Source organism: Gavialis gangeticus, unplaced genomic scaffold, assembly GCF_001723915.1.
Source record: "Gavialis gangeticus isolate Ggan-Ray unplaced genomic scaffold, GavGan_comp1, whole genome shotgun sequence".
In the NCBI taxonomy this organism is placed as follows: domain Eukaryota; kingdom Metazoa; phylum Chordata; order Crocodylia; family Gavialidae; genus Gavialis; species Gavialis gangeticus.
In genome coordinates this window covers 77,232,301-77,236,940 of record NW_017729031.1, presented here as the reverse complement: position 1 = coordinate 77,236,940, position 4,640 = coordinate 77,232,301, and positions in this window count along the sequence as shown.

The window sequence follows — 4,640 nt, the reverse complement described above, 5'->3', positions numbered from 1 at the left end:
TAATAATCTTATTAAAATTACTGTTTCTCCACCTACCTGGCAGATGGACTAGTACAGATGGTTCTACATTACATCATGAATACTTTTAATAAATTTGACTAATAGTTCTAATTTATATATCACATTTTGCCCTGTTGGATTCATACTAAGTAGCTTATTATTTAATATTTGATATGGTTCAAAGGAACTGCAATATTCAGCGCCTCCTCTTTTAGTCTTTTTGATATAATCTATAATGCTGTTAATTTGTTTAGGTGAGGCCTGATTAGAAGAAATACAAGATACTTTTTACTCTCTGGTCAAGTTCATGGAAGATATTGGTACTCAATACCTCTCTAGCTCAAGGCCCTGATCCTGTACACTGCAATTAGTGGGAGTGTTATTGATTTCACAAGGAGTTGGAGTGGGGTACAAGTATTTTTCCATAGACTTTAAATGCTTTTGTTTATTTTAGAAATTATTTAAGAATATGTAATATGCACCAGGGAAAACAGACTAAATCTTAGTTCATCTGCAGATGTAACCACTAGAAAACATCTTCAGCATGACCAGAGCAAGAATAGAGATGGAAAATGGTGGTAATTTTAGCCAACAAGCATAAGAAAAAACCTGGATCAGAAACAATGAAAAGATTTTACATAAGAACGTATATAAACAGCTACAAAACATGTTGAGGTCCTTAGTACCACCCTTAAGGTGGTGCACACTTTATTACTTGTATGGTCCCTCATGTTAGACCCTCAGTTAAACACCCTTACAATTTATTCTGAAGTTGAATAAGCACACTGACTGTGTGGGAATTTCCTCAGGACAGCTCATGCCTAAAATAAACACATGTTCAAGTACTTTGTTGGATCAGGCATGTAAAACAGATGCCGATTAGTTTTAGTGTTCTGCTTTGCAGCATATAGTTAAAAATATATATAGTATAGGTCCAACATCTCCACTGGAATAGCACCGTGCATTTCAATAGTTATGGAATAGAGCATTGGGCCAGATAGAAAACAGAATGGAAGAAGATGGGGTCACTAGGTGAAGTAAAGTGAGAAACTTGTGTATCATCCTTATGCTTACTCTTACACCCTCTCATACTCTTCTCTGTAACATCTCACTCCCTTCTGGTTCTTTCCTCTTGCAATGTAAGCATCACTTTAGACGCACTATATTAAAAGTGAGCCTTGAGTCCACTCCCTTCTCCAACTACTGCCTTGTCTTCCTTCTCACTTTTATCTCTAAGATTATTGAATGCACTGTTTACAATCACTGTCATCTAATTATCTAATCTAATTAATCTAATCACTGTCATCACTGTAATCACTCCTCTCTAATTCCACCCTAAATCCTCTCCTTTTTGGCTTCTATCCCTTACACTCCATTAAAACTGTTGCCACTTAAGTCTCAAATGACCTCTCCTGAGATAAATTGCAGAACAATTCCAGTGCACCTCCATGACTTTCAGGTGCATTCAACACCATCAGACATGCACTCTTCCTTGAAATACTGTCCTTGTTTTGACTTGATCCTCTCCTCTTCTAGTCATTCCTGAAGTATATCCTTCAGAGACTCCTCCTTAACTTCCCCCCACCTCCAGCTTTCTGTTGGGATTTCCCAGGGCACCTATTGCTTTGTATCCTTCTATTGCTTCCCCACTCTTAACTGCGTCAAATGTAATACTTACCTTCAAGGCTCCTATAATCTATCCTCCAGTCTATCTATTGTCTTTCATTCATTTTGACATGTTGGCTCCCATCTGATCAGGCCAGGAAGCTAGGTGTCACCTACTTGTTGAATTTTCAAGCAAGAATCTTTCAAACAAGTATTTCACTCATGCATGGAGTGGTATCCCATACACGCTCCCCTCTCTCATTACCAGGCCATCTCATTAATCTTTTTCAAAACTCTTAAAAAAATCTCCTTCCTATGATACTCACAAAATCCCAACCAGACAAATCAAAGAAACAAACAAAAAACCCAAAACAAATTAAACAAAAAAACTTGGCAGCAGATAGGCTGCTCATGCAGCCTACTGTAGTTCAATTATTTTGTTTTTTTCTTCTATTCTTCCTTTAATGCCTGCTGTCTCATGTTATACTTAGATTGTAAGCTCTTTGCAACTAGGATTGCCACTTTTTCTTCTGTATTTATACAATGCCCAGGCCCGAATCCATGACTAGTTCTCTTAGGGGATATCAATTAGGCAAAGGTCCACCTGAGCCATGTTGGCCCATTAGACTCACTCAAACAAATTATGTTAGTTTCTGTAACCAGTGGCACACAAGGGAGTGATGTGGCTAGCGATGTGCCCCAGTTCTTTGGATTCCTTATCCCAAATGACCAACTATTTATAGCTGGGCTCACTGATCTTTGGCATTAATTCAGGCTAAGGCTGGATTTATACTTCTGGCTCTCTAGTGCTACCCCTTAACCATTCTGCCACCATATCCTGCTTCTAAGTGCTATGGTATATGAAGAACAGTGGGTATGTCTACATGTTAATTTATGCATGACTAAACTTAATGCTCCTTAGCCTAACATGCATTAAGGCAATTTAGGGATGCATCTACATGTGTATGCTTTAAGGTGCCTTAACACAGCTCCCTGGGTGAATGAGTTTGCAGCCTACCCTAGGCAGTACTCTGGACAGCCCCTGACAGCTGGCCCTGGGCAGCACCCTGGACAGCCCCCAGAAGCCCATGGTAGCTGGGCAGAGCAGCTCAGCACTGGCTGAGGGGGTGGGAGCCTCCAGTCCCCATTATGCAATCAGCCTGGCCCCAGCCCTGGCTTTGGCCCTGGCCCCAGCCCCAGCCCCAGCTCTAACTCCCTCCCCATGTCCCTGCCTCCCTAGCATCTTTCACCAGAGCCTTTTCCCAGCCCCTTTGCTCTCCCGCTTTTGGGTTTGAGCAGTGCAGAGAGCTGGGGCTTCTATACCAGGGGTTTCCCCGACCTTCCAGGCAGAAGGAAAAAACCCAGCCATAAAAAGCCTCTTGTCTGCAGTAAGTCCCAAGTCAGTCAGCACACAGATAGGTACTGCTGCTCCTGCTCCAGAGCCTGTGCCTTGGAGAATAGCACCTGCTGCTGCTTCTTCTTGGTGGTGCCCAGTGGCAGCACAGGGCCCTGCAGGCTTAGCTCTAGCCTGCTCAGTTGACATCTACAGTGTTAAGTTGCCTTAAGGCATCTATATGTTCCTTAAGGCAGCTTAATTATTCTTACTTAAATTTAGGTGTGATTAGCTGCAAATCACCATTTTAAAGATGCATTAAGGATGCACATGTGTAGACCCTTAATGTGCCTGAAAAATAGCTAAATCACCTTAAATTGACATGTGTAGATGCACCCAGTGTTTTTCTTTGCTAGGATAATGTTGCAGTTATTGAATGATTGAATTTAAAAACCCCTTCTCAAGAGGTCTGCTGGATAACGACTTAGACGTACAATTCTCAAATGCACTGTATAGTTTTTCAGGTAGCACTGATACTTTTTTCTGTGTAAACCAGACACATCTAAGTTATTTCTTCTGAAAGTTTTCATTTCTTACCTCCTACTGGAAAAGCAGAATGTTCTATCCATTCCATTATCTGTTCTAGGATGACAGTAGCTGGCAAAAGTCCTGCTCCCCTGAATATACATAAAACAAACTCATTTATGTGGAAATTTAGGAAAAATCCAATAAATGTACAATTAATTAATGCTCTAACGTATTTTCTGTCCGATGAGAAAAAAGAAGTAGAAGGCATGTATATAATAAAAGAATGTGAATTTAAAGCAAAGCATATCAAGGTTGATCGGCAAAGAGCTACACAGAAGCAGTATAAAAGCAAACAGACATGACTGAAAATATATGTTACATTGGCAAACATATGTCATCATGATCAGAGACAGTATGACTGACCAATCATTTATGTTCTTATGAGGTCGCTTTTTCGTAAAATTTAAACAAAAATCATCTTTGCTCATGTGTTCCATTAAGCAGAGATGTATAGGCAGTGCAGTGGACAATGCTAGCTTTTTCAATGGGGAAGAGATTCTGTTGTTCTCCATTTTCCTCTTAAGTAATTACTGAGGAGTAGAATGAATAGCATGGACAGGGAAAGAGACGCAAAATTTCTAAGGTCATCAATTGCAATTGCTGGGTGAAGAAGGTTATGTGGGTTCAAGGAGTTCCCAGAAAAATATGCCAGAAACTATCATATGCAAATTAAACTCAATCTTCAAAACATGATAAATGGTAGTCTAGAAATTTGACCTTTGAAGAATGATGGAAAAATTGGGTTTGTTTAGTCTTGGGAAGATGAAGCTGAGGGGTGGCATGATAACAGCCAGTAAATGTATAAAAAAATTACTGTAAAGAGGAAGGTTATAAACTGTCTGCTATGTCCACTGGGGATAGAACAAGTAGTAATGAGCTTAAATTGTAACAAGGAAGATGTCAGAAAGAATTTTCAAAAGTTCAGAACTGAAAGAGATTATCTTGGGAGGCTGTTTAATCTCTATTTCTAGAGGTTTTTGAGAGCAGGCTAAGCAAACATCTACCAGAAATTATTTGTATAGGACCTAATTGCCACTGTATTACTTCATTTTAAGTTGGTTTCAATTCCTTCATAAACCAGCATAAAACTTCATAGATACAGAGGCAAATTGGC